The sequence below is a fragment of the Athene noctua genome, chromosome 1 (genome assembly GCF_965140245.1).
Source record: "Athene noctua chromosome 1, bAthNoc1.hap1.1, whole genome shotgun sequence".
NCBI classification, from domain to species: Eukaryota; Metazoa; Chordata; class Aves; order Strigiformes; family Strigidae; genus Athene; species Athene noctua.
Genome location: NC_134037.1, coordinates 60,144,818 through 60,172,482, shown reverse-complemented (window position 1 = coordinate 60,172,482; position 27,665 = coordinate 60,144,818). Strand labels below are relative to the sequence as shown.

At 38.5% G+C, this 27,665-nt stretch overlaps 1 protein-coding gene across 1 annotated transcript in view; it reads right to left on the bottom strand.

Moving 5' to 3' along the window:
- The window catches only part of NKAIN2 (sodium/potassium transporting ATPase interacting 2), a 574,708-nt gene that overhangs the window by 132,640 nt on the left and 414,403 nt on the right, over positions 1 to 27,665 (bottom strand). The window lies entirely within an intron of this gene.

Genomic DNA, 27,665 nt, shown 5'->3' with positions numbered 1-27,665 from the left:
CCTGGTGCTCTCAGCCCAATGCTAGGCTCCTCCTTCACCGCTATAGACTCCCATTTTATAGCCAGTGGAGGCAAATATTTACTTTTAAGCTGCAATTTGTATGACCTGTATGAGTTGATTACTCATAGATGAGATGAATTGTATCCTAGAGCCCATTAATTCTATTAAATGTAATTCCAGCAACTGACAGAGGAGAGAAAGCTAACAGACTTAAAAAAGAGTTATGCATTGCCACCAGTTGAATCCCATGTGAGCATCATATAGGCAGACTTTATTTACTCAGTGTAATTACTGGGACTGAAGTAAGGTACAGGTTTTCTTCACAGAATCCAGAATCATCTAGGTTGGAAAAGACCTGGAAGATCATCTAGTCCAGCCATTAACCTGACAGTTCCCAACTACACCATATCCCTCAGCGCTATGTCAGCCTGACTCTTGAACACCTCCAGGGATGGGGACTCCACCACCTCCCTGGGCAGCCCATTCCAACACCTAACAACCCCTTCTGGAAAGAAATCCTTCCTAATATCCAGTCTAAAGCTTTCCTGATGCAACTTGAGGCCATTCCCTCTTGTCCTGTCACTTTCTACTAGGCTTAAGAGGCTCAAACCCTCTGCAACCTCCTTTCAGGTAGCTGTAGAGGGCGATGAGGTCTCCCCTCAGCCTCCTCTTCTCCAGACTAAACACCCCCAGTTCCCTCAGCCGCTCCTCGTACGACCTGTGCTCCAGACCCTGCACCAGCTTCGTTGCCCTTCTCTGGACACGCTCGAGTCATTCAATGTCCTTTTTGGAGTGAGGGGCCCAAAACTGAACACGGGAATTGAGGGGCGGCCTCACCAGTGCTGAGGACAGGGGTGAGATCCCTTCCCTGTCCCTGCTGGCCATGCTATTGCTGACACAAGCCAGGATGCCATTGGCCTTCTTGGCCCCCTGGGCACACTGCTGGCTCCTGTTCAGCCGGCTGTCAATCAACACCTCCAGGTCCCTCTCTGACTGGCAGCTCTCCAGCCACTCCTCCTCAGCTTCAATCTAACTCTTTTCTAGGCACTTAGGGTGGGATTTGTCTCACTTATTTTTATACATCTAAAATGTAATAATTTTTGGACTAGCAAAGACAAGCTAAACCAGATGTCTGGAATCCCTTTACAATCAAAGGAAACAGTCACTTGTAGAGGTAAATTCATTTTGTTCTTTTATAAATGTGTAGGTCTCCACGTTATATAACATAGGGGAGAGAAATCATACTCCCAAAGAACCTTTTTCTACATTGACTTAAAATGGTAATCAGGATAATCAGGTCAGATGGAGACACTAGGGAAGATGAATCTCTGTGTGCAGTACCTGCAAAGCAACGTGCTCCACTTTCTCTTTATTTGTCCTTTCTCTGCCTTTTCTCCTCTCATGCAGATTTTTCTCTCTCCACAGGTAGAATGGAGTACCATAAGTTTTTATTATCCAATGTAAAAATGAGAAAATACATGCAGTTAGAAAATTTTTTTCAGCTGAGGAAAACTGTAACTGTAGTGATTAGAACACAGCACATAATAATGACCTAGCATGACCTGCTAAATCCTGTGAGCTACTTGCGCTGGTTTGTTAACCAGTTTTTCTCCTACATCTATCTAGAACTTACTGCAAAAGTATTAGCAAACCGGTAAGAGAGGAAGTCAGCTGAGTAACTGACTCTGAAGAGGAAAAAAGACATTGCAAGCATAAAAAGTCCAAAATCAGTAGAAAAAATAGTGCACAATTCTGCATCCTTTCTATCAGTAGTTTACAAAGAAATCCAAGACCAACATTTGATTGTAAATGAATGGCAACTCTTTAAGCTTAACAGACTCATTAAATCAGTAAACAAGAACTGTGTATTGTGAACAGAGAAACTGAATTGTAACTTGTCTTTTTGGTTTGCTCCATCAGAAATAGCTTTAGGCACAGCAGTAAAACATATCATAATTTAATCTTTTCTCCATCTTAGTTGTCTGCTTTCAGTAATCTAGAAAAATCGTTTTTTTAGAGTGGGTAGTACAGGGTAAAAACATGAATTTCCATTCCCCAGTTTTACTTTGTGCTAAGATTCAAGAGGAAATGCAGACTATGGAAGAAAACCTTAGCTAAAATATACTGTGCTGCACTGTTTACTTGCCAGTGCAGAAATTATATTCTAGGGTTTTGTCCTGTCTAATTTATGACTTGCAAACATTTGAATAAACTCTAAAGAAAAACATCGGAAGATCACAGTGAGAAAAACTATAATTAAAAATAAAACCATTTTTTCAGTGAGCTTTTTTTTTAACAAAGAGATAAAGTCATATTTTCTTTGTGTGTATTTGCATTTTATATGTGTATCTGCATTTTATATGTGTATCTGCATTTTATATGTGTTTGTAAAGCACATAAGAAAAATGCAGCCTTCATGTTGATAGAGATTGGTAGGATATTACTATAGCACTCAGGATATGGATAGTAGTCAAGGATTATCAGGAAATAACAGTCTAGCAGAAGTGGTCTTGAATTAAATGACATGCAAAGCTCTGAAGGAGACTATGCATATAGAAGGTAATTATTAAGACGAGAAACTCTTTAATGGAGATGCTCATAGGAGAACTTTCCTCATATATCTTTTAACTTTCCATTTTTAAATGTTCATCTGTGGTAAATAAAGCTTTCTCTCCTTCATAAAATGTCACTGTTGCATTGTTCTCTTATTGGTAATAGTTACGAATGAGAACATGGTGGAAGAGACCATAAAAAGTTGTGAAGAGCTATGGCTCCCGCAGGGTACCTGAATGTGCATAATTCCTTTTAGAAACAACATTCAGAGCATTATACTTCTTATGCAATTAAAACTTTGTTTGAATTCTACATTTTCAATGACTTTTAGATTTTTAAGATGCTTCTTTCAGATAATAACCACTCTGTGCCTCAATTCCGGGGTTTCACAGCTGTACATAACAACATACTGCACCTTCAGGTTGGTAGTTCAGCTCAGATATGCATTTCTTTCTGTCTTACTGCATATTGCACTGGGTTGTAGGCTTGAATCACAGTTGCCTAGAGTTAGACTAGGTCAAGGAGGGTTTTGGGGACTGATATAGTTGAATGTGTTTCTTAAGCAGCTCTTCAGCCATGCAGGAGTGCCTATTCCAGCAGATGTTATGCTGCTCTTCCACTCCAGGAACATTCCAGGGAAGAGATTATGCTATTACTCTCCTCTTTCCCCGAAGAAAGCTATGAACTTCTGCTGGCCTATCCTCACACAATTTTAATGTTCCCACTGTTCCTGTCACCTAGTTAACAGGTATAGGCAAAACTCCCAAAATAGTTACTCCCCTCCTCTTTCTACATAGTCACTAGACAGTAAGAAAATTCTGCCTAGGGAAGCTATAACATATGAATAATGTGCACAAAATATCTTACTTGAAATACCTTTGCATTTTCTTTACTAGACTTTTTTCTTATTTAAAAGTAATAAAGGAAAATTATCTGTGTTCTGAATTATTGCTATTGTTTGGATTCATTTAATGCAGGGTACAAATCTTATAAGTATTTGTTTTCATGGTTAATTTCCAGGTGTGTTGGCAGAGAAAATATCTTGCCCATAAAGAGGTAAAATCTTCCAAAATGCCCCAAAATATCTGGAAAGTTATGGTGCACTTCTTGTGGTGTTGTGCACCCTAACCTTTCTGCTGAATGGTGTGCAATGGCAGATTTGCCAATTTATTCTTCTCAGCTTTCCTACATACTCACATAAATAATACATGTGAGGAGAGGAAGAAGGCTCAATTCTCTCAAGAACTACAGAAGAGAAGATGTGACTGTCTCAGAAAAGGATTTGGGAATGCAGTATTTGAAAAGTGATTACAGGCTCCTCAAAAGAAAAAATAAATAATAAAAAGGACCCCGATATTACTTTTGACTAAGGCTATATGACTTAGAAGAACTCCTAAACAGATGAAAGTACAAGAAAGAGAAGCAAGCATTTCTGTTTATTTTACTGCTTTAATCCTGACAGCATTTTTTTTCCATTTCATATGATAAAGGCCTGAATTCTCTGCAAACTTTGCTCTACTATCTTCAGTAAAAGTACAAAAGTAGACTATTCTAACTCATTTCTCTTAGGTTAAGCTTTTCTCATAAAGGAGAAAACATGATGGTAAATGGAAACAAATATGCTCAAGAAATAATAGACTTTAAACTCAAATTTTATATTCTCACAAAAATTAATATTCAAGACTAAAGTAGCAGGTAACAGACTAAACAGAGACAAGCATTCCAGGTTAAGATATCTTACAGTAAGATGTACTCTCTCGTTGTAGGCTTTAGTTACTTATTTAAAATACACATACCCGTCCACTCACTGACAGACACAGAGCCACACACAGCTGCATTAGACTGAGCCCAAGAACTTCAAGGAAAGTATCAGTCAAGCCCATGAACCGAATACACATTTGGAAATATAGGTGACAGTGTTAAGTTTGAAAGTGAAATCATAATTCATAACCTCCCAGATTCAACAGAGATTCAAAATTCAGATTTTTTCCCATGGTCATGGAAGGCATTTAAAAGAGAAGGCTTGAAAAGAGATTTAATATTTTACTGAGAAGAAACAACCTGCCTCCCAAAGGTCAGAATTATCTAAAGTTTATGATTTTCATTTAGGCTAATTTGACCTGCTTATTGGATGAGGGAAAGGCTGTGGATGTTGTCTACCTTGACTTTAGTAAGGCCTGTGACACCATTTCCCACAGCATTCTCCTGGTGAAATTGGCTGCTCGTGGTTTGGATGGGCACACGCTTCGCTGGGTAAAAAACTGTCTGGATAGCCGAGCCCAAAGAGTTGTGGTGAACGGAGTTAAATCCAGTTGGCGGCCAGTCACGAGTGGTGTCCCCCAGGGCTCGGTTTTGGGGCCACTCCTGTTTAACATCTTTATTGAGGATCTAGACGAGGGGATCGAGTGCACCCTCAGTCAGTTTGCAGATGACACCCAGTTGGGTGGGAGTGTTGATCTGCTCGAGGGCAGGGAGGCTCTGCAGAGAGACCTGGACATGCTGGAGCCATGGGCTGAGGCCAACTGGAGGAGTTTCACTAAGGCCAAATGCCGGGGGCTGCCCTTGGGCCACAACAACCCCCAGCAGCGCTACAGGCTTGGGGAGGAGTGGCTGGAGAGCTGCCAGTCAGAGAGGGACCTGTGGGTGCTGATTGACAGCCGGCTGAACAGGAGCCAGCAGTGTGCCCAGGGGGCCAAGAAGGCCAATGGCATCCTGGCTTGTGTCAGCAATAGCGTGGCCAGCAGGGACAGGGAAGGGATCTTACCCCTGTACTCGGCACTGGTGAGGCCACCCCTCGATTCCTGTGTTCAGTTTTGGGCCCCTCACTACAAAAAGGACATTGAATGACTCGAGCGTGTCCAGAGAAGGGCAACGAAGCTGGTGCAGGGTCTGGAGCACAGGTCGTACGAGGAGCGGCTGAGGGAAATGGGGGTGTTTAGTGTGGAGAAGAGGAGGCTGAGGGGAGACCTCATCGCCCTCTACAGCTACCTGAAAGGAGGTTGCAGAGAGCTGGGGATGAGCCTCTTTAGCCTAGTAGAAAGTGACAGGACAAGAGGGAATGGCCTCAAGTTGTGCCAGGGAAGCTTTAGACTGGATATTAGGAAGGATTTCTTTCCAGAAGGGGTTGTTAGGTGTTGGAATGGGCTGCCCAGGGAGGTGGTGGAGTCCCCATCCCTGGAGGTGTTTAAGAGTCGGGTTGACATAGCACTTAGGGACATGGTGTAGTTGGGAACTGTCAGTGTTAGGTTAATGGTTGGACTATATGATCTTCAAGGTCCTTTCCAACCTAGATGATGATTCTGTGATTCTGTGATTCTAATTTCTAGTTGCATCTCATCCCAGGTCTTTAAATTTTTGGCTGAGAATTACCCTCCATTTTTCTTCAGAGTTTTAAATGATTGGGTTCTTGAATCCTACAGCTTTTCTCAATTTCAGATCTCACAAGCTTCTTATCTTCTATATACCAACAAAGAGACACTCTGCTGGTGAATCTAACTGCTCAGCAACTCTCTTTCATGTCTTCTCTCTTAGTTTATGTTGAAATCTTTTGCTAGAAATTGCCCCAAAGGTAGTTTTCAATTTCTTCTTGACTACATTTAATGAACAAACAGAAAAAGAGATGAAAGAGATAGTTGTACACTCCTAGACATGTAAGACAATATTACAAAGGCTCTGAATCATAACCATATATTTTGGTCAGAGCTATGCCAATGTATGTCATCCAGTGATGCAATCCTTCACTTTCACTAAAATCCACAGCAGAATTCATTAAAGTTGCTCTTAGGGAGCATAACTGGAGTATTATTCACTGTGTTGCATAAGGTACTACTCAAAGTGGTTTGTCCTGTCAAGATCCTCACATTCAACAAGCAATTTTACAGCAAATGCATACTGATCATGATTGAGTTTTTCTGATTGTTGAAAGGTTGCAACTTTACCTCTTTTTGAAGAAGTTTATTTTAGACTGTTTAGGCTGGGTATTAAAGCCTAGGTTTTGTTTTGTTAAGCATGTGTTACCCTTAGAGGTAGCATAAGTGGGTGAGTTGGAGCTTACTAACTTACTTAATTTGAATATGTTAGCCCCTGATTTTAAGGGGTATTCTTCATTGGACTATTCTCACTTTTCTTTAAACTATCCAACTTAAAGAAAGGCTGGGATATTCCTCAGATCCCAAGATGTCAAACTACACATACGAAAAATTTGTTACACACAAAATAAATCAGAGTTATTCCACAAATATTATTTGAAAAGATAAACCAATACAGTAGACTGCATTAAGAACACAAAGAAGTAAAATTTCAGCTTACTACCATGAAGCGGTAAGAATACTAAATTCAATTAGTAACATTGACCCTCCCACAAAATTCCCATCTGACCAAGCAGCACCCAGCTGCAAGTTCAACAGCAAAGCCTTGACCTTGAATTCCTCTTTTCCTTTTGAAAAACAAAGCTCATTTCTCACAACAGCTGTGCCTGCGCTTTGGAAAATCCTTGTGAGCAACTAAACCCAATCACTGCCCCTTAACAGCAACCGGTGGCTGAGAAGAATTGGTCCTAAATTGCACTGCTTGAACAGAGATACCAAACTGGGAATGAAGCTACGGACATAAATTGGCCATGACAGCTGACTTGACAAGTGAGAGCCTGGGGCTCTGACCCTGGGTCACATACACAATGTTAACATAGCTTTAGGAATCTTGAGAAGACAAAAGCAGGATTTTTATATTTTGTAATGGATGTTTATTATTAGATGTTTCAAATCTGCATAAAAAACAGTTGCTCACTGCTTTCAGAAGCATGGATTTTAGCTGAGATACATCTAATCACTGGCATGTCTGATTACTTGAAAAATTATCCTACCTGTTATATTTTGTAGACATCTTTCTCCCAGAGTTCTAGGTACCCATAGTTCACTCCCAAATATATCAAATTTAAGTAAAGAAGTTCAAACTCCTTCAAATCTGGACCTTTGCAATGCACTAAATGATTGAGACAACCCAAGAAATGCTTTGTTTTATCTGTGGTCTGATATGAAGTTCTTACATACAGTCTCAAAAAAGAAAAATAGAAAAAGAAAGGAGAGATTGCAGAGGTTACTGTGTCAACAGAGGTATTTTAATACTATTCTATGTAGCTACTTATAAGATCAAGTATTTTTTGTTAAAGAACGGGATTCAGTTTTAGCATACTGAGAAATATATTCTTCTTTAAGGTGTGGGAATGCTGAATATTATTAGCAAAGAATGAAAATTTAATTTCTGTCCTGACTTTAAGTAACTTTTACTGATGTTGCTCAGCAGTATCCCTTTATGTACTGTTGTTATTTTGACCTTCTACCATAAGCAGTAGTACTAGTGTCACCTACCTGAATTGTTTAAAAGGTGTGCAAGTACATGAGCAAACCCCAAATATACCTTAGGTGGAGATTCCCTTTTGTGACGACTACATAGTTATGTTTTGACCAAATTGATCAAAAGAGAGGATTTATTTTTTTTAATTAAATACTGAAGACAGTAGGAAAATCATAAGGTCTTTTGAATCTTAAATAGATGTCATGTTAAGATGGAGCTTTAGCAGTACAAAAATTGCAATGTTTTGACACATGTTTTTTGACTTCACTTAAATTTAAAACATAGTTTTGTCTTTAAGGCATGAAATACTGAATCATACTTACCAAGTTCTGTTTATGGGTCCAGGCACGGATAATAAGAAATAATAAGAAATCAAGTTTCTTTACTGTAACCTCAATCTTTGTATCAATACAAAGCATATGATGCCAAAGAAGATCGTCTGAGTAGCAATGAAAGGAAGTTCATCAACAGGTGTAAACCTCTTCTCCTATAGCTTTGCATGGACCCCTGGCCACTTTGTCTTGCAACATTTGCTGACAAAAGCTAGTTAAACTGTTGTAACACAAACTGTATTTCAGCTGTGGAACTCACTGCTGTTGGATATCAACCTCTGGGACAAGTTGATGTAGGCCTAAAAGGCAAAGGTAGAAACTAATGGAAAAATGCAAAGGCATGACAGGTAACTGAGGAATTCCATAAGCAGCAGTCAGTGGGGGGCTAGGAGGGACTCATGAAGAAACACCAAAAGACACGTGCCTTATCTCTACTGCAAATTCAGAGTATTTAGGGCTGGCTTTTTTCACTGTTGTTTGTCTCCATTAAAATTATCCTCTCCTTACTGAAAACCTCAGTCTTTTCAAATGTCTTTCTAAAGGGATAAAAGAAGAGAACACGAATAACTCAAATAGTTACAGAAGACCATGTAGTCCTTTACAGGTGTTACAGAAGACTCTCAGATATGGAGGGTCACATTTAAAAAGATGAAGGGAGAAGTGCAGAAGAGACGGAGGTGGAGCTGGATGAGAGGCTGCAACCTTGCACCCTTAATACATGTGCACCTCTGGACTCTCTCTCAACCCTACCATGATACAAGCCAGCAGCTGATAAACTGCACCATGGACATACACCTTGTTTTATAAGGGTTTTCTGAAACATGTCTTCAAGGCCCAACTCAGCACCTTGGTCTCCCTCTGGTTGTCAAGAGGCCTCCTTGAGTGAGGGACCCATCCTTTCATAGATGGCTGAGGTTAGAAGGGACCTCTGGAGGTCATTTGCTGCAAAAGGAGACAGCTGAGAGTCTGAGATGGCACAATTCACTTTCACTAAAGTGGACACACTGTCACCTTTATCCATTTCAAATTTGAGTGTTTCTGCATGAAAGATTTCAATTTTCCTAAAGCAAGGAGAGATATTTCTCCTCTCTCCCTCTTCTTGTATGCTTCCTAGGTACATTTTTTGATATGTTTTTCCTCTTCATTTGAATGCAAACTTTTTTTGAATTTATATGTCTTGTGAAATAATCAGTAAACCTTGATCCTAAATCTTCTACCCCAGCTGTAGCAGATCATTTTATTCTAATACATGACTAAATAATACCCTTGAATATTTACATGAGAGGAGAGTTTATAGATGTCTATGAAGCTGCTATACTCCAGGCAAATGCATTGATTTTTTTTTTTTTTCCTTTAAGTTTTTCATGACTTGTAAGATCATTGGCCAGTGAGACATTATCCTTCTCTCTCATCTTTGTGACCCATTCAATTACCCTCAGCTGTAAGTAGAGAGGGGAAAAAAAAAAAAATCTTAATTTTGCTCTGCTGGAAGGCCATGGAGGCATCACTTACTTGGGGGCAAGAAATGCATCAGTCACATTCTATCTCTGGAAAGCAGGTGTTACTGAGCTGTTGCAAAGATGCAGTCTGGCTCCTACCAAAAGCTCAGAATTCATGTCAGCATCCACTGCTTTGGACATAGATTTATTTATTTTTAATATAATAATACAGACAACTCCACAAAGTATTATGCACTTAATAAATATTTCAAAAGTTAACTATGTGGAGGTTGTGATAAACATGCAGGTATTTCAATGTTTTATTAATATAGATGTTGGCTTGCTTACTGGCATAGTGTTTTCTGTGTTGTAGTTCAAGTATTACTCTACAGGGATCTGTCAAACAGGAGGACAAGCACAGTTCAAGATAGTCACCTGTCAGTGAACACTTGCAATTCCTTTATGCACAGGACAGGACACAACGAGTAACTCTGAGGATTTGGTCTGACCACTGCCAAGACCAAGTACTCTGAAGACAAGGACTAAAGGTTTCTAGAGCTGTTAAGAAATACCCCTGCCAGATTTCCCAGGAAGTTTTCAGGTGGAGTAGGCAGAAATCAGCCTTACTTGAGTCTTGGACACAAAATCCCTTTGAAGGCACATAGATACATTGAAGCTGTCATCAGGTGGCAGTACTGCAAGTAATACATCTGTCTCTTTCAAAAAAAAGAAAAAAAAATCCTGTAAAACTTTGCTGCACTGGCTGATTCAGGTAGTTGCAATAACTGTTCCCCTCAATCTCAGCATGAGAAGGGCAGAAACTCGGGTAGCTAGTGAGCCCAAACCAGCCATGATAGTAAGTTGTACTGGTTATACATACAAACTGGGGGATGAGAGGCTGCAGAACCGCCCTGTGGAAAGAGATCTGGGGGCTTGGGCTGATGGCAAGTTGGATATGAGTCAGTAGTGTGCCCTGGCAGCCAAAAGCACCAACCATGTCCTGGGGTGCATCTAGCACAGCATCACTAGCTGGTCAAGGGAGGTGAATGTCCCACCTTACCCTGCACTGGTGCAGCCTCACCATGAGTACCCTGTGCAGTTTTAGGAGCCTCAATATAAGAAGGACATCAGACTATTAATGTCCAGAGGAGGGTAACCAAGATGGTGCAAGATCTTGAGGGCAAGACTTATGAGGAGTGTCTGAGGTCACCTACTTTGTTCAGCTTGGAGAAGAGAAGGTTGAGGGGTGTCCTTATCACACTCTCCGACTTCCTCATGGTGGACAGTGGAGGGGGGAAGTGCTGATCTCCTTTTTCTGATGACAAGTGATAGGACACAAGAAAATGGAATGAAGCTGTGTCAGGTGAAGTTTAGACTGGACATTAGGGAAACGTTCTTCACTGAGAGGGTGGTTGGTCACCATAACAGGGTGTCCAGGGAAGTGATTGCAGAACCAAGCTTGTCAGAGTTCAAGGAGCATTTGAATGATGCTCTTAGTCATATGGTTTAATTTTAGATAGTCCTGTGAGAAGCAGAGAGATAGACTTCATGATCCTTATGGGTCTCTTCCAGCTAGAGCTATTCTATGATTTTATGATTTCGTGATTCTAGGTGAGGGACGGCAGACTCCAGATAGGGAGTGCAGACAGAGATGAGGAAAGAGAGAAAAAGGGAGGTTCACTGCTGCACTCCCCTCTGAAAATGCAGCAAAGGTGAAAAAGACAAATTTCAACCTGGGCATTTGGTACAGATCTTGCTGAAAGTGTGTCAGCCCTGAATTGCTAAGTACTTAACACTCCTGTGAAATATTAGTTTATTTTGCTGTGGGAATAAAGTTAAGATAATTCACTGGGGTAAAGTTAGGGACTTAATATTGAACTTCAGTTTAAGCCTCTGGTTTTAAATCAAATACTCACTTTTCCTTTAACTCAGCTGTACCTGAGCTGACTGAAAACCAAATGTATCCCCTGCAAAGCCAGACACATTATTCCTTGACACATGATGTGTACTGAAATTGATTTGCATTAAGAGTGGCAGCCCAATCACCCATCTAACCTCAGGACAGACCATTCAGTTTTTTCTTTGTTATTTAATATTTATCTAAACTTTGGACTTAAAATGATATATTAGAAAGATACAGCATCTTGGCTGAAATATCCTAAGAATGTTTTGTATGGCCATATTTACTCAGATAATCAATAGAGCAACTTTTACTTCCCCTTGTAGAACAGCTGGCACAGTAGTCCCATATATATAATTCTGCCAAAAGTACCACATAAAGTTATTTCAAATAAAACATAGTTTAAAAAGTAAAGTAATTTTAATTATTTATCTATATAATTAAGCTGTATTAATGTCCTTTATTATCCATATTAAAAATTCACAAGGATTTTAATCCCTTTCATCTTTATTAGATGTGCCATAACTTGTTATGCATTTTCATGAACTATTGATGAATATGAAATGCTCAAAAGCAATTTTTTCCTTTTAGTTATAATGACTATATGGGGAGTATATTAATATTTTAACAAGCAGTTATATTTGCTAGTTAGTATCATTCCTACTACTTTTCCTTGGTATGTAGTACAAAGGCAACATCCTTAACACATAAGGGTTCTTGTAGATGAAAAAAAAATCTCTTAACTAGTGTATACCATAATTACTTATGCTTCCTTATCCCATAATAGTATTTTGATAATATAAAGTGTGCAGAAAACATTGAACACATTGGTAAACATTATGATGAAATAGGTAGCTTCAGTATTAAAGACAAGTTCACAAGCAGTTGAGATTTTATATGAAAAAACTTAGAGTTATTCTCTCCTAAATTTCAGTATTCACTCTTCTAACTTAAATTAATCTTTTGGAGAGTTAGTTACTTGTAATAGAAAGATGACAGCATAAAACAAAGTAGGATACATCCACACTTAAGAAAGACTGGTGGGAGGAATTTGGAATACAGGTCAACCTGGGTAAGGCTTGTCATTTTAATTTCTATTATTTTATGGCTTTTACTTCTAGTTTTTATCTCTTATTATTTTATAATCTGGATGTTGACAAAGTTTTTTTAGGCCATACACATTGTCTGATACATTTGACTTCCACTGTATCAAGAGCTTTAAAATTTTTGCTACCTTACAGTGATCAGGGCTTTTGATTTAAAACTAGTAGGACTTGCATTCCTAAATCATTGAACTGCCTTGGGAAAACCAGTCCTTTAACTGCCTAAATGAAGAGTGTGAATGTAGACTATCTTAAGTGTTAGCATTTCTACCAAGAAACTTTAAAAAAAAATTAGCCAGTGTTTAGAAAGTGGAAGTAATGGAAGCCTCATTAACACCAAGGCAATTTGTTCTTTAAGTTACAAGGACATTAAGCAACTAAGAGAAAAGAATACAATAAAACTAGAATTGGAGCTCTCAGACAGCAATATTCTTCACTACTCAACCCAAATTATTCGCAGATCAGTTGCTTTGTTCAGGGGAAGATTCTGAATTGTGTCACGCATTTACATAAATGAAATACAGAGTAATCACTGCTCATGTGCAGAAGGGCTAAGGAATTGCTTAACCATCTGCAGTACCAAACATTCTTTTAAGGGGCCATTGTATTACTTTGCCTCTAGATGTGTTGCAAAATTCAAAAGCAATATCCTTACATTTATATCATTAAAAACTGCATTCATAATTTATTCATTAAACATGGTAATGAAAAGCAGCAATGCACAAGGTTTCGAAGTTAGTTTTATAAAAGCTCATACTGATTGGAATTTAAATAAATAATTTTAACAATGAATTAAGTCTCTTTGACCTGAATTATTCCATAGTGGTGTAAGGAAAGCCAGGCAAAATTAGACAAGGAGAAATTGGAAAATTGCATTAGTGAGAAATAGGAAGTATATTCTATAATTGTTTGGCATTGATCTTGTACAATAAAGCAGTTCTGTAACTCAATTTAAAGGCCATTGTGGTTTGCTTAGTTAGTGCTCTTCCAACATAGCTTAAAGCAGTCAGAACTAGCTGCTGAATTTAACTATACAATTACTGAAGTAATCAAAAAGATAAATTTGACATGCCATTTTAGAAATTTTTACAATAGCATGGTATTTGTTTTTCTCTTAGAAAAACATCTCAGTGCAAACCATGCAAAAAAAAAAAAAAAAAAAAAGGATCAAGAAAAAGGATATAGTTACTAGACAAAAGTTATGCTAGAAAGTGAATAGTAGCACCACTCAGAAATTCATGCGGTAAAGACAGGAATAGAACCTAGTCCTGCAGGGCAACAACAGCTGTCTTAGTTTTTCCCTCTCTTGCAGGCCCCTGCCTTACTATTCCAACTTCAGCAAAGGAGGTCCTTCAGACAAAAGTCTCTGTCATTGCTTACGTGTGATTTATCTGCAGATCCATTCCACTGTACAATGAACAAGGCAGAGATCTTGAAGAAAAATAGTAAATTATAAAATAATTAAAGATGGTATCATAAGCCACAGGTAGCAGAACTAAATGAAGGATGCACAGAAAATATTACTATTTATGTATTTTGAAAAAATGAGAACACTTACTAACTGAAAGATTTCACTGACTGTTTAATCAGTTGTACATTATTAGTAATGAACTGAGAATTATTGGCTAACTCTTTCAGGCCAGAGAAAAACAGTAACTAAATACGCTCTTTAGTCTACATACTATCCACAATACAATAAGTATTGTTCAAAATAAAATTCACTCTTGGGAAAAATATGACACATTATAGTCTGCATTTTGGATTCAGAAAAGAAAAGATGCTGCTGCAAGTATTTTATTCAAAACATAAAATAGAGTGGGTACAGCTCCCAGAAGACAGCATTTAGAAGCAGAAAATACTTAAAGCATCAAAATCAAAAGTACAGCAAAAGGCAAACAGCCACCTATTTGTCACGGCAGCCCATCAGTAACCTAATTGCATGAGAGATTCATCCAGAGGAAACTTGAAGGATGCTAACAGAAGTGTATGATGGGAGTCTTTTGGGAGGCAGATGCCAATTTTGGAAAAATAGACTTTGTGGCTAGAAATTGGACTCACTGTGATTGTTGTCCAGAGATAAGATGGCTGAAAATATGGTTGGGTGTTGTACAAAAAGAACTCAATTTCTTCAGTAGTGCCAGCAATTTAACAACATGTTGACTGGGAGGATATGATGGTAATATAAAGCCTCCCAAACTCTTTGCGAGAAAGTATCATAAAAGGACTTTGCTGAGTCATTTAATTTTTAAGAGTACCATCTAGAACTTTTTGCTCATTTTTATGAATTCAGTGAAGACAGTACACGCAGTCTGTAAAGGGCTTTAGAATCCTCTAACCTAAAGACATAAATGCATTATTACTAAATAATTACACTTGTTCAATAAAATTATCTTACCTTAGACGTTTGGTTATCTTCAAAATTGTTTTATTTTGGTTTTTGTTACACATACAGTTATTTGAGATGCTTTTCAATTTAATGCTGGCAGTTACTCTGTGGCCTCATTTTTATCATAAACATTTTTCTCAACAGATGAATTCTCAGCATTCTCAGCCGAATGATGAATCAATGTTTGGAAAGTTCATAATATATATTTTCTGAGCACAGTGAATACCACAAAAAGTTATATGTGAAGATACGTCCCCGACTGTTCATTAGAAAACTGGAAAGGAGATGAAAGTTGGTGCTTGAAACTTCATTTGCGTTGCCACCTTATGAAAAATATCACAAGGCACTGGAGAGGCAGCGTTTACCTTCCTCTTTTTCATAGCACGAGGATTAAGAAAACCATACAAGGAGGTAGATTGACTGGAATGAGTTAATTTTGAAGATGAACATTCTGGCCCTTCATGTAGCCTTCAAAGACCTGAAAAACCTTTTTATGTGTCTGTGTACTGAAATAAGAAAAGAAACTAGGATAACATGAGCTTACTGTCTGGGCTGGCTGCATTTGCACAGAAGGTGGATAGGGGAGTGGTCTGGTTTGCAAACTATATGCATTAATTGATCAACCCCTTATGTGCATGTGGCAAGACATACCCACTTGCTGCTAAGTCCTGGAGTCTATCTCACTGCATTACATTTTCTGTGTCTTCTGCGTAGGATCTTCCACTCCAATTCTTTCAACTCGTGGTTGAAACTTTGTTCACAGAGGGTAAAAGTATGGCCCTTACTCTGTGATCATAAAAAAAGGAAATATCCCATGCCTACATGAGATGAGGATTCTTTCTACTCTTGTAAGAGGAACTTAAGCTTGTCACTGAGAATTTATCTCAAATACAATTCACCCAACTTTTAAGCACTAGCATAAATTGTTTAAATTCATTTCCACAGAGCCTACTGTATCCTGCTACAGTGCTCTTTCTGACAGCAGGTTTAATTTGCTTGGAAATCAAAAGTACAATCCACATCCTTTCTGCAATGCAAAACACTGTGCATATTTAATGAGCTAACATTTTATACCCTTACTGTGTAAACAGCACCTTTAAGGTTGATTGAAATATGATTTAAATGTAAATCTTTCCCCCCACACACTGTTTTTATCTTTTAAAATAGCATTAAATACACTTTATAGCTATTCAGCCTAGTACATTCTCTAGTAGAGGTGAGATAATTAAATATATTTTTCTTGTAAAATTTCATAAGACTACCTAGTTTTCTGAGCAGATGCTGCAGTATATATTTTAAAGTACCTCAGAAATTATTCCCTTTGTTGCAACATAAGATGAAACCCTGATGTGATATTTGATATCAAGACTTAGTTGGTTGGGGTTAGTTTACACGTATCCTGCTCTAATTTTGGAGAGCAAAACAATTGAAAAAAAACCCTCAAGCCCATAGTAATTCTGAGTGAACAAAGTGAGGCTTTGTCATGTGTTTGCTCAGCAGTGGGTACAGTTCAGCACAGTTGTTATTCTGAAAGTGCTCTTCATGGGAGGTAGGGTACCATGTTTCTTTTCTTCCTCTGAAGTTTGTGCCTCATATTTAAGCTTTCCAAAAGTCTTCCTTGGAGCTTTGGGAAGACAGACAATAACATATAAATGAAACAAAATTTCTCCCTGCATGTTACTTAGGATACCAGTAACAACCCACACTTGGGAGCTTAAGGTAGGTTTGAATGCAGTAAGTGACTTTTGTTTTCAGACTGCCTGAAAGAATGAGTTTCCTCCATTCTGAAACCAACAAATCAGCCCTCTCATGAGTGAATCCCTGGAAATCCAACATGTGGAATGCAGAACTCTCTTTTTGTCCTGTTATGGCTCTGCAGATTGGTCTTACTGGAGAAGGCACACCATTTCTTCAGAGGTAGTGAACAATCTCCCAAGTGTGAGATAAAACAGACACCTTACAAGATGTCTTGAAAACTCTTTGTTACTTTAGATAAAGATATTTGCAATTTCAGCATTTTTCTTCTGTTTCGATACTTCATATTAGAGTTGGCCTTGAAAATTTTCTTAGAGATAAATGAACACTGCAAAATAATTGATAGTATATTTTACTGTTATGAAAGCTTTTAATAAAATATAAGTTATAAAAGAAATTGTGCCCTAAATCCTAGTGGAATAAATATAATTTTAGCAATACTTTCAGTAGTTTTTCTGATTCTGTCAGCTTCTGTGAAAATTTTCCTTTTGTAAAGTAAATGGTCAGAAGATATGTGTGGCTATAAAATAGTTTCCATTACTTTTGGGTGTGGAGGAGTGTAAAATATCAGCCACAGACCACTAATGACTGCACACTGTATATAAGTGTGAGCGACACAGAAACAGATGCATTGCTGACTCTGGAAAAGGTTGAACTATTTAAAAGAAGAAACAGATACCAAAATCCAGTCCGTCAGTGGCATGGACTTGTGATAAAATATGAGAAATAAATAACCCTCTTCAAAAAATATTTTTAAAAGAACTTTCCTGTCAGTTGTAAGAGAGAAACATAAAGAGCGTCACCTTTTTTTCCCCTTCTGCTTGTTCCTTTTCAGCTCAATCCTTTCAGGCTTTCCAGAAGATGTTCAATGTGCCTATAAGCTTTCCCAGAATAGTTTGTCCTGAACATTGTGCCTACAGGCTTCTTTTGCCTACCTCTACCAGCAGTCAGCCAGAGTTTCTGGATGTCACTATGTTTCTACCCCCTCAGCAAAGAGCAATTTTCAGCACTTGGTTTATTACTATCTCAAAGTTAATGTACAATATAGAGCAACAAAACGATTCTGGTAATAGTAAATCTAGTAAATATTATTTGAAAACATAAGATATACAGTCAACAAATATAGTGGAAACAGGACTCAAAAGTCCCTTGAAATTACGCTGCAAAGCATGTGTAGGAGTACTGAAGAGACCTTATCTAGGCAAGTGGAAGGTAAAAGGTAGTTTTTCTCTAGGTAGAAAAACTACACAGAAACATAGGTTTTAATACCCACCCGAACAGGTACATCCATGAAGTGAGGAGCCCTGTGGCACATGGCATTGCCTGGGATGTTGAGCTCCACCTCTGACCGAGAGCGTGAGCCAGTGCTCCACATCTCAGTGGCAGGACCTGCGGCTCCTGCTTCCTGCTCTGCTGCCAGTGTAGACCTGACATCGACCACTGAGAAATGAATCGTGCTGAGGAGTGCATCTCTAGACATCCCCATGGCAATTGACCATCACACATAATGTTTTTACTGTTTACAGTCTAAAACGCAAAATGCAATCAGTGCAGGAGGCAAGCGTGAGACACCAAGACAAAAGTAAGCTGGGCATGAGCCTCTCTGCATGGAAATCAGCTGGAGATTTGTTACTGGATGCAGTGTTATTAGATGGACTTGGATGGACTTCTAGGTCCTCCAAGGGAACGTCAGAGATGCAGTGTGTGCACAGATTTGAGCAGGTCTCGACTAGCTTGGTTAATCATTGAGCTGCAGCATCACAACGGTCAGTGTGGGTCACTTTGCCAAACACGGGCTGTGGGAGAGCCATACACCTTCCCAGTACAGCTACATTGCTATGGATACACTCATCTTTTTTTTTGGACGTACAAACATTTGCTAAATTATGAGAGCCATGATAAGGTTGATGAAGATCCAAGTGCTCCTTCCAATTTTGAATTCAGATCCACAACTAGCAAATTCCAAACCAATTTTTCTGTAGGATATTTGGACAAAAGAATGAATGTTCTTCCCCCTCGTCCAGGCTTAATCGGGTAGGATTCTGATCTAATACAAAGGAAAACTTCTAGAGAAACTTAATCAAAAGTTAGCATTTGGTCATAAGATCCTCTTTACTGACTATTTGGCCAGAGCTCTAGTCCTGTGAATACTTATATGCAATTATCAAAATCCACACAGATATTAAAGCTGTTGGGTGCAGAATTCATAGTTTTTTAAAGAAATGTATCTAGGAGTTCCTCAATACCATTTCTGCATAAACTCATTCCTGTTTGATAAAAATGAATTAACTCATCTCAATAAGGGCTTTTTAAATTTCCAAGTGTTACAGATGATTTGGGCAGAAAAAAAATAGGCTTCATATGCCAGATTTGCTCTGGCTTTCTGAAAGATAACCAAAGATCTTATTATTCACTCTATTAGAAAATCCCTTAAAAATATTTTGCTGCATTATTTGAAAATGTATATGATAATTACATACAGAAAACCATCCTTCTCTTCTTAACTGTAAGTAAGGATCACAGTAGTACATGATTTAATGTTCAGATGCTTTCTAAGTGAAGAAACATTTTTTCCTGTTGAAAAGTTGCGATTTATTCAGATAGCCATACCATTATTAGAATTACCTGCATAAATCATTTTATTTGAACAGGACTCCACAATTTATATAGATGTAATGTAATTTTTGGCTCAGTATCTTATTTATCATATAAATAATTAAAAAAAAAATCATTACTCAGCTAAGACAATTTAGTATATTTTGTTTGCTACATAATTCTGACATATCTATTTAAATAACTTCTCTGGTCTCCTCTCCTATTAACACTATTCCACAGCAGGCTCAGAAACCATGTTTGAGCAAAAAGTGGTATTTAAAGAGCTTACTGTTGAGTGACTGCTAACACAATAGATCCCACCTCATTGAGAAAGCCTGTGTTTCATCTGGGGTGCTGCTCAGCTCTCCACTGCAGGGCCAAAGCTCTTAGAGGTCTGATTTTTCATCATAGCTGGAAACCATAAACAGGATCTCACCATTGCAGCTTAAAAATGTGCTACATAGGTCAGGTCCTTTTTGTGTCATAGAAAAAAAAAAAGAAAGATGCACTGCTTTCTTCTGGGTGATGTCATTGATTCACACCCTGGGAAAGCAAAAGGAGGTAGAGCAGAGAGGAGGAGGGAGTCCTGTATCCTATGATCTATTTTTTTTACACCTGCTCCTGCTCCTTTTAATCCAAGCAACAACAACAACAAAAAATTAAGGCTGCTGTCAATGCAACAGTAAGAGTACTAGGCACCTATCATCAATAAAATGAACTTTCATCCAATTCATACTTAAATGACAATTATTTCAATTTGCTGATGGTATCACTGTGTTTTTCCCTGTAGACAGACAAATGCAGATGATGGGGGGAACTGATTAATTTATCTGTCTTGTGTGCAGTAAGTGCAAAGAATATATACTATTTTTTTTTTCCTGGGAAATCTATAAGTCCAGATAGTACTGCACATTTTTTAATTAAATCAAAAATTTAAACCACCAAAATCTAAGTGCCAGTATTGGACACAAACGAAACATTTCTGCCTTTTTATAGGAAATACAGACTTGGTCTAACAGCAGTGGGTCAATCCTTTCTTTTTGTTTTTATTTTCTCTGTTCTTCCTGCTTTGTCCATTCTGATAGTCAGGGTTCTTCACACAAGGCCTGAGCACTAATAGGTTTTTCATGGATCTTGAATCAAGCCCAAAGAGATGTGGGTAGGAATTTTCATGTGAGCAGTCTGCAAATGGTGTTTTACCAATTGCTGTTTTCGGAGATAAATCATTTTATGATAGTGCCTAAAGCCTAGGCTCTGGCTTTGAAGTATATCATGCAATGTCATGTTCATTGGACAGGGTTTTAATAGTTGGACGGCACATGACTGAATAAAAATCCAAGAAGATCTACTGAATTTCCATAGTGTTCTAATGTAATTGTGCTTCTTGCTTTGAAAGACTTGGGGAAGTACAATTTAATACGGTCATCTCTTTCCTTGCACTATTATCAAAACGCAGCTGTTCTTGTATCTCATCTGCCAAAACAGATTTGATTTTTTATTGGCAATGAAAAAAAAAAAAACAACCCACAAGATGCCACTCCCATCATTCAATATTGAACTTTACAGAAAATGGCTTTTTAGCCTTAGTGAATAAAACATCTGCCCGATACGCTCAAATCCTGTCACTGGCATAGCCACTCACAAAGGAAGCATGGCATCCACTCCCACTCTGTTGCACAACACTCAATGCTGTAAAGAGCTACAAAATGCAGAGCAGGAAGCATACATCATCAGAAAGTAGGGAACATGTAACTAAATAACATCTCTTGTGTCTCTGACTGTATCTGGCACAACCATGACATGATTTTCAATTATTGTTAGTACTGTTGTTTGTTTCCATTTTGCATCTTCTTTTACCGAAGTCACGGCTCTGCCTGTTTTAAACTATCTACACATGTCTGTGAAAAGCTAGGAAAAATATATTCCTATACTACCTAATCCAGCTGAGACTCTGGTCCTGCTAGAAAGGCCAAAAATTTATTCCTCATTGCTGTTAACCTCCTACTTTTCCCCGGAGAGTAGGGAAAACAACTCTGCAGAGCTGCTATTTTGCTTTTGTCTGTACACCACCCATGATCAGGAGGGAAATGAAGAGGCTAAGACAAGGAAGACTTTTATTTCTGCCCCCTCTTCCTCATGTCTCTACTCTGTGTTGCCCTGCAAAAGGAGTCATGCTGCTTTGCAAAGGGCCAAACCCAGCTCTTTCTTTCTCAGAGGCTGTGGGAATACAGGAGGAGCATCCAGACTGCCAGGGCATGACTACACCCCACAATGGGGTGCTCTGCAGGGACTCCCAGGGCAAAGCCAAGCAAGGGGCAGCTGGATGAAGGACCTGGATGTCAGCAGACAGCTGGCCCGGGGAAGGCCCTGCCCAGTGGAGAAGAAAGGGTGCTTTGCCTGTTGTGACTGCAGACTTGACATCAGTGTGGGTCTTTGGCAACCTGAGCCCAGTGGCATTTTGTGTAAATACTACACAGAGCCAGAGCAGGCATTGCTGATAGCAAACAAAGAAATGCGTGTAGGAGAGTCAGGAGTTTCAAAACAAGACCACCTAACCCAAACCTGAAAATTTTCTGTAGTCACCCAAGGTGTGACTAAAGTAATTTGAGCCTTGTATGAGACGATCACATCTATTTTCAGTGGGCATGGTTTGACCAGCACAGGTAAATTTGCTCGTGCTTTATGCCACCAGACCCCTCCAGGCGGCTCCATGGAGATCACAGCAACACTTTGCTGTTCATCAGAAAAGACAAGGCACCCAGTCCAGTTCTCTATCAGACTTTTTCCCTTTGAAAGCATTCCTTTGAAAGCACCGAGAAATAAATATTTTCCTACACTTGCCTAAGGGCCAATTAAAATAGTTACAGAATGACAATACCTTATTTAGCACAGATAAAGATTGAGTATGCTAGTCTACGTATCATATTAAATCATTATCTTTCCTTCTATCATAGAATGCAAGATAAACTGTGTATGTCTGGCAAAGAACACCTCAAATATACCAAATGCTATATTATAATGCTGTGAAAATGTACTAGAAACTATACAAAGAAGAGAGTATTTGTCCCAAGGAATTTAAAAGGAAGTGAAATCATAATAATGGAATACATTTTTTTTTTTTTTTTTTTATGAGTGCAATGTAAAAGCTGTGATACACAATTTATGCCTGAGATTCTTTTAAAGATTCAGCTGTCAAAACTTGTGGGATCATAAAAACCTGAAACCTGTACTTCTGTAAGTATTCACAGATAAATTTTTATCCAGCTTGAAATTCACATTCTAAAGACACAGGCACCTGCACACAAAGTCATGCATGCAGAAAAGCTACCATTTTTAATTAATTGATTTATTCCTCTATTTATTTCTGTCATACATACTTTGATGATTTTATTTCCATTACACGCATTTTAAGTTTCGACACTTCCGGATATTTCTGAAAAAGAATGCATCTGAGTCATTCTGGAAAGGAAAAAAAAAAGGGCAAAACCCACAAAAGCAGCAGCTGCTTTGCTTTGTGAGTCAGTCAGAGGTATTGGACTGGCATTTGCTTGCTGCTCCTCCCTCATGCTAATGAGGTGCAACAGTGGGAGCCAAACGGATGGTAAAATGTTTTTCATTAGCGAAACTCCCACAGCCACATTTAGCAGTTGGAGAAGGTCAGGAGGGGTGCATGGTATCCCCGAGAGTGCATAGCATGACCTGCCTCAGAGCTGCTATGCTGAGCAGGGCTTGGAGTAAGGATGTACTTGATGCCCGCAAACTGGAGCAGCGCAGAGAAAATAATGCTTTCCTGGCATTTCTCAAAGGTCATGTGTTGTTGTTGTGTGTGTTTTTTTGTTTTTTTTTTTTTTTTTTCTGAAAACAACATTAAAGAAAGGAGTAATGATCAAAGAAAGAAAAGGTGGTGGGAGAAGCCTGCTTTGCACAGTTTGTCATTATCCCTTACAGAAAAGTGCTGTATCAACTGTCTATTGGGCTACTTTGTAACCACAAGAAGTAGGACTGATCAGGCTGATTGTCCTAATCATGGTAAAATACAGATAACGTAACAATTGACATGGGGTGTAGTAATTGTTTATGGACCAAGTTCGGCTCCTATAGATAAGTATTGCAGAGCTGTAATCCATGTATTCAACTGGCAAGATCTGCTTTTCAGGATTCCCAAGGAAACCATCTCATCAGACAAAAGGTGACTTGGTTTAATTTTTCAGGCAGCTTATTTCATTTACAGAACTACCTTTATCCAATGAAATTTTGGATGTGTCTCTACTGTCTTGTGCAACATCTGACATGTTGTTTGCTCTTGACATTGAATCTCTCACTTTGATGATCTATGTAGTACTCAGTCATTAGAAAAGAGTATTCCCATTGTTTTAAATTTTCTGAGAGTATATTTTCCTTTACCAGAGTACAAGGCAGTCAGAAGAACTAAGCAAGCAAACATGACGCTACCTGGCTTTTGGGTCCAGACATGGTTAATAGGAGCACTGGCTCAAGATGTGAAAGATCTGTGCAGGTTTCCAAGATTTGGTAAAAGTATACTAGTAACTGGGGGAAAAAAAAACACAAACCAGTTCTTTCTTACACTTGTTGGTTCCTAAACAGGAGAGAGTACTTTCTTATCTCACAGCAACACAAGAAAGATAAAGTCTGTTTGTAAGGATGCGGTGTTTCAGAGAGGAGGCTGCAGATAGATAGCAGGAGTCACTTCCTGACCTCTCCTCCTCTTCATGGAGTAGTGGGAAATGTATGAATAAGCACAGGAACAGAGAAGACATTAATTTTGTGCTGATGTAAAGTATTTGCAAATCTTATTCCTAAAGGAAGTAAAATTCTTCGAGAGACAGACACTATCTGCTGGAAGGTTTGTTTTTTTTTATTTTAAAGATAAGAATATTGGTCAGGGTGAGATGGAAAGGTGGTGATCTAGTCAATAACATCTGCCATTTATATCATTACGCCCTAAAATACAGATTTTCATTAAAAAGGCCTCAGGTTCTCCTGTTTCTCACTTCTTGATCTGTGCACAAAAATGATGTTTAGTCACATATGTTGAACAAAAGTACTGTTTAAGAACAGGAGACCGTATACTTTTCTGTAATAGAGAACAGCATTTCTCAAAGTGTACTTATATTTTCCTATTTTTCTGCTTCGCTCCTTGCTTCCATTTGTTACAACACAGACACGATGATTTTTTTCTTTAGTTTCTTATAGATGTTTTCTACTAGTACACATAGACTTATTTTATGGAATCTATCAGAGAAAAGAGGAAGGAAGAAATATTTTGTGAAGGTTGTTTTTAACATCTGATGCAAAGCCAGGGACTGGATCAGTACAGAGAATGAATTACTTCTCTGTTCTCCAGAATCTGTACCTTCATAAAACCCAGAGGAGGAAATTTGTAGACTGGAGAGTAGATACTACCTCCATTATTCTGTATATTAGAAACATGGAATATTTTCTGAGTGCTACACTCAAAATTCAACATCAAGAATTATATAATAAGCAAACCTAAAAAATAATTACAAAGTGGCATTAATTCCACTGAAAGAGCCAAATATTCAATTACATTCAAGAAAAATATCACATAACAAGGTCTTATCTTTTAAATTCGAAAACTACAACTATTGTGTTAAATTTCTGAAGTTAATGGCTCAAAAATCATCTGTCATAAGCTAAGGCTTGGCAGTATGAAGTCAGCCATAAGGCATATTTTAAAGCATACATTAGGGCCACAGACCAATACATTAAGATTAAGCAAACAAGGGGGAAAAATAGAAAATCCTGTATTTACACAATGAAAACCACCCAAAGAAAGATAAAACCTGCTGTGATATATATACACTATGATGTTTTTGTGAGCATGGTGTTATGAGCACTCTTTGGCTGTAACTTAACCACCGCAGTAGGTTTACTCTCATTTTGTACAATGCTGTCCTCAGGCCCTCTGATATTGTAGCTCCCCTGGCTCACCCTCGGATGATCACTGAGACCACAGCAAAGGTGTGGTTTTCTTAGTGCCTCAGGCTCATCTCTATTACTTCAAAGGCTGTCTGGAAATGTCTGGTGAAGGCAATAATGAATCTAGTGCTTCATAAACTCTCTCCGTGCACTGATATGTGACACTTCTCTAACTGGAAAGAAAAAAAAAAAAAAAGGTGCATAACTGAACCTGCCTATCAGGTCACTGGGTTCTGAGATAGAAGAAATACATGCTTATCTGGAAATGAGAAGAAAACTTCTACATCACCAAAAAAGGATTAGCATAACAATGGCAACAACCCATAAAGTGAGAGACAATATATAAAGGCGTACTGGGGAATATTTACTTCTGGACGCAGCATAATTCCTCTTTTCTCCCCAGTTTTCCTACTAAGAATGCAGGAACCAGCAGGATAGCTATGCACACATCTGGCTAGACATCAGTAAGCTGAAAAGGGGAACTAAAAGTCTAATGTGTCTTTCAAGGCTAAAGGTTTGACTTATACACTCAAGAAGGACAAGAGCGTGGCAGCTCTGACAAAGCCCTCCTACTTCCAGGTGTGGACAGGGTGGGAGAGCATGAGGAAGGCAACTTTTCAAGATCAGACTTTGAGATATCATGCTTTTTAATTGGTGGGGCTTGTAATTTCCCACTGTGTGGGAATGAAATAAAAGGGTCTCTTCTCAGCACATTACAGCACTTGTGGTCCATCTGCTCTGCTTACTGAAAGGACTGGTCAATGCTTGACGTGCAGCCAGCACTCTGCTCCTGGGCTTGAGACAGGATGAAGGGCTTGAACCATGCAGGCTGACACAGAACAAGAACTGTGCTTCCCTGTACCTCAGTTTTGTCCTCAACCCCTTTCTGTACCACAGATGCATAGTTTTGCTCTTCAGGCTGCATTATCATAAGATTTGCAATTGGTTAGACTAATATTATTAACTCTTTTCCTCTTAAACCTTGTGTTTTAATTAGTTCTCTGTCCTTGTATTTCCCTGTAACCATGCTCTAAGGTTGATACGCCCTGCTTCAGGTTCTGTATTCAACTTGTCTTGTCATTCAGTGAGAATCTGAGACCGCCCTGAGCAGCAATGTTTTGTACTGATTTGGCTTCCAAATTTTTACATTGTAGATATTGAATTTGTAGACAGTTTTGCATTAGAAGGAACCTCATATGGATAATTTTGTCCTCAAAGCCTTTTTCCTAACAGCGCTCTCCTTTGCATCAGTGTCAGCCCCCAGTTCTTCTCCTCTTTCCAGAAACCCATCCTCATCCCTCTGCCTCTGCCTTTATCCCTTTACTTTTAATTGTCAGGTGTTTGCATGTGATTATCTGTGAGCTGGCATTTGCCTAGTACCAAGGAAGGCAAATGCATACACACAGGCAGTCAGATGCTTTTGATTACTGCTATTTACAAGGGAGACCAGAGCTGTGCGCGTCACTGTTTGGAAACCTCTTTCTGTATGCTTAATTCTGTGTATTTCTCCATCATAACCTCTTTCTACGTTGTTTAAGGATGAGCAGTTGTATTTCCAGACCTTGTCATTCCTTGATCAACACAATGTGTGAGGTGTTCTTGGAAAGGACAAACTCCCCTAGAGGGAATCTATGGCTACATCGGTGTATTTTTATTGTTGCGAACTCAAAGGCTTGAATCTCAATTAGTGTCTGGTGCTTTGTGACAATTTTGCTCTGCACCAACTACTTTCTGTGGGATTTATAACTTAATTAATTAAACTCTGTGGGATTTATACTTCTTTTTTCCTTCTTTAACATAAAAATTCTTCACAGTAGCCTGTGAGATCTTCCAGAGGAAATAAAGCAAAGCAAAACAACAAACTATAGAGCAATACCAATACAAAAGTTTTCTTTCAACATGGAGTTAAGCTGTCATTTCTTTATTTCAAAATGCACATGATGTACAAATGCAAATGTCAGAATTGCCTGTAGCATAAGTCACAACAGGAAACAGTATGTTTGCTATACCTGAACACAGAGATCAGCTGCTGAAAGACGAAAACTTTTTTTTTTTTTTTTTTCTGAACAAGAAGGGATGCCAAGTCAGTTATATTGAAAGAGAAAAGAGAGAAGTGACTTGCTTGTACACATACAGGCACATAGTTTTTATGCTGGGTTTTGGTAATGTAAAATAGATTCTTAATTTAAAAGAGAGGGCTTAGACAAAGAGCACTCCAAAAGAAACCACTTTATCATGATCTCTGATCAATAAATGAAATTTATAAGTTAGAAAGGGTCTGTGTTCGCA